This window comes from Fukomys damarensis, unplaced genomic scaffold (genome assembly GCF_012274545.1).
Source record: "Fukomys damarensis isolate Sample0158 unplaced genomic scaffold, DMR_v1.0_HiC HiC_scaffold_37, whole genome shotgun sequence".
Taxonomy (NCBI): Eukaryota; Metazoa; Chordata; class Mammalia; order Rodentia; family Bathyergidae; genus Fukomys; species Fukomys damarensis.
The window spans coordinates 31,096,799-31,102,657 of NW_022900949.1; the positions used below are offsets into that span (position 1 = coordinate 31,096,799).

Consider the following 5,859-nt stretch of genomic DNA (forward strand, 5'->3'; position numbering starts at 1 on the left):
AAAAAAAAAAAAAAAAAAAAAAAAAAAAAAAAAAAAAAAGCTGGCAACAAGAACCCAGAGCACTCCACAGATAAGAGCCAAAGAGGAAGCCACACAGGGAGGTAACTCCTATCACAGGTCCCAGCTTACAAAATCTTAGCATGAAGTGAGCAGCAGGAAGAAACTAAACCCAAAAGTGACTAACCCCCACAATCTCTATTCATTCAACTAATGTTTGCTGGAGATACATAAACAATAGTATAACAAGAAGCTTAAATCCAATCAGACATGAGATCTATACAAATAACACCATAAACATTATTTAACATCTCACGTCAACAAATTGAGCTACACTGAGGCACTACGCACTATGCTAACCCGAGCATTAGAAGAGAAAGCTAAACAAATAATTTAGTCAAGTATATGCCGCAGTACATACATATAAAGTCTATAGTACAGAGTACCAAAAAGTATTTGCATGTACCATTTGAAGTTAAATAAAAGGTCTGGTCGGGCATGTTACCCCATGCCTGTAATTCCAGCATCAGGGAGGTCGAGGCAGAAGAATCACCATGAGTCTGAGGACAACACGGGCTACACAGAGTTCAAGGCACACTGAAATACACAGCAAGACCCTGGTTCAGCACAAAACAAAAAAGGTCTTACAAAACCTAGTATTAAGTGCTGAATAAATAACTATCAAACAGAAAACCTTCAGCTTATAATCTAACAGGATAAGCTCACAAATAACTACACATGCAGAGTTCTAAGGAGGGGCTCAAGGATGGAAAATAATAGTAATGATTGGAAAGGACAGCAAAAGATCAGGAAATGATTTTCAGAAGATGGTTTTGAAATGCTCTTAAAAGAGGAACAGATGAAAGTGAGGAAATCTGTCAGCATCTCTCCTTTAATGAGGTCCCTGAAGGCAGGAACTTGTACCCTGCAGGAAGCACAGTAGGCTGCATCTAGTAGTAGGTGCTTTAAAAGAACAGCTTTGAATTCCATTAAATATAGTTGAGGAAGCTATATAAGCGCAATACAGGGCCAAGAACTGCATAGTCTGACAGGAGATGGACACTTCAGGAGGATTTAAGGAAGAAAAACCAGCACATCCACCCTTGAACATACTCCAGTCATCAAAACAGGGAACATTAGAATTCTCTCCAGAAAAGAAAGCTGGGTAGAACAAAGGAGAAGACAGAAGTATTCTGCATAGCATTACTCTCTGTATCCTTTGAATTTTGTGGCATGTCGACTATTTTATCTATTAAAAAAATTAAATATAACTTATAAGAATCTACATGTTTAAAAAATGTATCCTGGGCCAGGGATTTAGATCAGTGGATCCATGGCTTGCCTCATAAGAGCAAAGACCCGAGTTAAAAAAAAAAAAGAAATAGAAAATGTATCTGGCAGCCATGTGGAGAATGTGCTGGCATTGGAAGAAATAAGAAAAGAGATCAGATCTAAGATCTAATGGTTCAGGCACACGGCAATAAAGGCCCAAACTAAATCTGGAGGCATCAGAAAGTAGCTGAAAGCAGAAAGCTCAGAGATGCAGTAATTGCCAAAGCAATGTGACTAGTGACTGAATAAATGGCATGTAAGGACCCATACTTCAAACAGAATCCATTTAACATTATGAAATATATTTTTGTAAGAGCCGGGGATTTAGCTCAGTGGCACCACACCTGCCTTGCAAGGTCCTGAGTTCAACCCCCAGTACCAAAGAGATATATTTTTCTATTATAAAAGCAATGTAATGTAATCCCAGTACTCAGGAGGCAGAGGCAGGAGGACTGCTGTGAGTTTGAGGCCAGCTAGGATACAATGAATTCAAGGCCAGACTGAACTACATAGTGAGACCCTGTCCAAAAAAATCAAAAAAGCAACGTTAGAGAATTTATATAGGAGAACATAATGAGGAAAATTATACTTATTTCTACATGCTTAACATCTCTTGGCAGTATCTGTATGTATTCTCTTCCTATGTGTAAAATTCTGGTTTAACATAACTTACATCCCATACAATTCCCCCATTTAAAAATGTATGTTTAATGGTTTTCATTATATTCAGAGTTGTGCATCCATCTCCACAATTTTATAAAGAAACCTGTCACACTTACTAACCCCCACTTCCCCCAACTTCCAATCCACTTTCATCTCTTTACATTTTATTTTATTTCATATACATGGAATCATATAATATTTAGTCATGTCTGACTTCTTTCACTTAACATGTTTTCAAGGTCCATCCACATTGCAGGATGTATCAGTACTCCATTTCTTTTTATCAATGAATTATGCATCTTAAATTCTGAGGTTTTTAAATTAATCATTCAAGATATGTAATTGTGTTCAGCATTTTTTGTATCATAAATGCTTCATATTTGCCATATTAAATGAAAAGCAATATCCCTCATCAAGTGGCTATATCATGGTTTAGTCATTTTATTATTGTGGGATATCTGAATTTGTCTCCAGTTATTACTATTGTAAGTAAACTTCCTTACATCCAAGTGGGAGCTCCTTTTTGAAAGAGCTAGCTGGATCCAGAGAAATGCCTCTCAGAAACTCAAAGCTTCCTAATTTAGATTTACCAGAGGTCAAGAGTTGTGTTCTTCCAGGAAAGAGTAAGATTTCCTCTATCTCAAATCTAGGTAAAAAGGTTAAATTAAAAAGGATACCACCAGGGCTGGGGATTTAGCTCAGTGGTTCCACCACCTGACTCGCAAGCCAAAGGACGTGAGTTTGATCCCCAGTACCAAAGGAAAAAAAAAAAAAAAAAGGATGCCACCAAACTATCCCCATTAAGAATGAAAACTTGTAGCCAGGGATGTAGCTCAGTGGTTCCATCGCCTACCTCGCAAGCACAAAGACCTGAGTTTGATCCCTGGTACCAAAAAAAAAAAAGAAAACTCATAATTATAAAGACATAAAGACATACAAATGATTAAACACTCTGACTCTTCCCTCAGAAATCTACTGGAACGAAGATAGGGAAGTACTTTTTTCAAATGTGATGCTTAATTATGTAGCTTCAAAAAAAATCAGAATATTTACTTTCCACAGCAGATGGGAGGAGAACATCTTGACTAAACCAATAAAGGAAAGGTGTACTTAATTCTTGCTACTGGACAACAGTTAAGTTCAATGGGTAGAAAGAAAAAGGAAATGGCACTGTACACACCATGGAGGTCCTCAAAAGCAATTAGACATAATAGAGCACATTCCTTTAACACACTATTCCCCGGCATGGTGGTGCATGCCTGTAATCCCAGCACTCGGTAGGCTGAGGCAGGAGGATCATCATGAGTTCAAGGCCAGCTTGGGCTACAAAGTGACATCCTGTCTTAAAAAACAAAACAACAAAAAAGCAAAAACAAGAAACAAACAAAAATAACACTGTCATTTGCTAGCTGTTCCAATTCATTAACCAGAAATGTAAACAACCCTCTAAATCACAAGAATTTTTAAATTTTAAAATAGCTGTAGAATTACTCAACTCTACCCAGTAAAATCCTTTAGATTTAGGTCTAAAAAAATAAAATTGTGACACTGATTGGAATGTGATGCCAATTAACTACACTTTGTAATTTGTCAAAGAACCTTCATATAACCTAAGTCAAAACCAGTATCAAAGAAATAACCAGTTGACATTTTCCTTGGTTAAACTGAGATACTAGGAGTAACTCTAGAGAAAACAAACATCTCTGAAATTTACCACTAACAGATTAATAGAATGATTCAAACACTGTAAAATTAAAGGTTGCTAACTCTAATATTTAATTAAGGAGTTTTTACTCACAATGTTTAAGGCAAAAATAAAATACCCAGCCGTTACTATCTTGAGGCTCACAGACAAAACAGTTTAGCCCAGTACCCTGAATTGACACCGATCTCTAGTAACACACTTAAAAACCAGTTAAATGAGCAACTGGGAATTTTACCCATACCTGCACATACCAAACATCAATACACCTAAACAACGTCACCCTCAAAAAACCAAGTGTTCCTGATTCCCCAGTAGATGTAGTCAACATGAGCAATTTTCCAAAGAGTCATGTTTTGAAAAAATGATTTCCACCATTTGCACAACTTAAAAAAATTCAAGTCAAAGCTTGACTTTGTGGCTCTAAAAACTCTCATTGTCACAGCAGTTCCCGCCTCTCAAAGGCAGTATCTAAACCTTCCTGCAAATCAACATGAGGACAGGTGGCCTGGCAGCCAGCTCCTCCCACAAATCAGGATTATCAGTGTAGCCTATTATATTCCTCACATGCAAACAGCAGTATTCCCGCCTGTAACATTTCTCTATTTGTGGGCAATACCTTACTAACAAAGTTTTATCCGAAATTTAAATATAAAAGAATCATAATTTACTATTAAGTTTTGAAAGAGTACTCTGAAGTTATTAATTTTCCATTTTAAAAATAAATGTAATGCTTCTGCAAAGTCAAGCTTTAACTTCCAAAAAGTATGAAGCTGCTGTTTAATCTTTAGAGCAAAGAACTGGCATGGTTTAAGCTAAAAGTAACTAGTTTCAGAGCAACTTGATATTTATTCACTTCAAGACACTTTTTGTCATTAATCAGCTTAATTTGCTTTTTTCCAGCTAAACCAAATCTCTTAAAATATGATCAAATATATTTCAGTCATCTACTTCAAAGGGAAACATGTTTTCTTCAACTATTGACAAGACTTTAACAAAACTAACCCCACTCACAGTTTATAATCACAAACCCACAAACCTAAAAGATGAGCTTTTAGAACAGAACAGTAACAGGTTTATTTTTCCAAGTACCCAGTGCTCAACAGGGTCAAATGTCTTGGTTGGATTTTAAACAGTTTAGCCCTTCAAGTGAAGTAAGAACAAGTGAAAAGAATCTCAATCTTCTTCAGGGGTATACAATCATCACAACCCAAAAAAGATTTAGGAATTGCCAGAAAAGCCTTTTAACATCATAATAAACACTAATCACAATAGCTATTTTAAGAAAACTATGTTCATATAATTTTAGACCTAATACACCAGAAATCTGAGGAATTCAACCAAAGAAAGATTTTCCTATATAAAATATACTACTTTAAAATACTTATATTCTACCCTTTTTAGATGTTTGTTTTACATGATCTGTCAAATTCAATGTGCCTGGAGAACACGATTTATACACTGTCAACATCCATTTAAAATTTAGAATTAGTAGAGGGTATTACGTTTAAAAAACCAACATTCTTTCTGCGAGCTCTACATTTATAAAAATATTTAAAGAGAATCCGTAGGAAGGAGTTCAGTTCATTCACCTTTGTTTAGTACAAAGCATCTGACACAGAACATAAAACAAGGGGGCGGGGGTGTACTGAGGATAGAAAACACACATACAACACACACACAAAACCTCTGAAAACAGGAGGATTTCACTAACTCTCTAAACTGCTCAAGCCAGGGGCATGAATTTGCAATCCTCCTGCCTCGATCTCTCACAGTGTTGGGATTACAGGCGTGAACTACCACAGTCGGCTCAAAAAACGTTCTCAACTGGGTTTAACAACAATTACCATCAGGTTCAACATCATGGGGGGGGGCTATCTGTAAAATCAAAAAACAGTCAACTTTCACTTACAATAAATCCAAATTAGGTCCATTAGTTCACCATATCATAACACAGACCCTTCACCATCTGCCAACGATTTTCTTTTAGACTCTCTACTCTCAATATTCCCCACTCCCACTTGCTGCTCCCCAAGCTCACCCCAGTCTTGCATGCCTCAGTGTCTGGGTACAGCGGCGCCCTCGGCTGGAACGCCCTCCCGCTGCTCCTCCGGGGTCACTGAGCCGTCCTTCCCAATACCGCACGAAAACGCACAGGACAAACG

General features: G+C 37.1%; 1 protein-coding gene across 5 annotated transcripts in view; it reads right to left on the reverse strand.

Annotated features, from left to right (window-relative positions):
• Raf1 (Raf-1 proto-oncogene, serine/threonine kinase) overlaps positions 1-5,859 on the reverse strand; it is a 62,016-nt gene that overhangs the window by 54,765 nt on the left and 1,392 nt on the right. Inside the window, exon 1 of one of the 5 annotated variants that reach the window (XM_010637976.3) lies at positions 5,736-5,829. The exons of 1 other annotated variant lie outside the window; for it this stretch is intronic. The gene's annotated coding sequence lies outside the window, so the exon portion shown is untranslated. Of the gene's footprint in view, positions 1-5,735; positions 5,830-5,859 lie in introns of those variants that run through there. 3 more of the 5 variants (XM_010637972.3, XM_033759847.1, XM_010637975.2) reach the window with 3 other exon arrangements.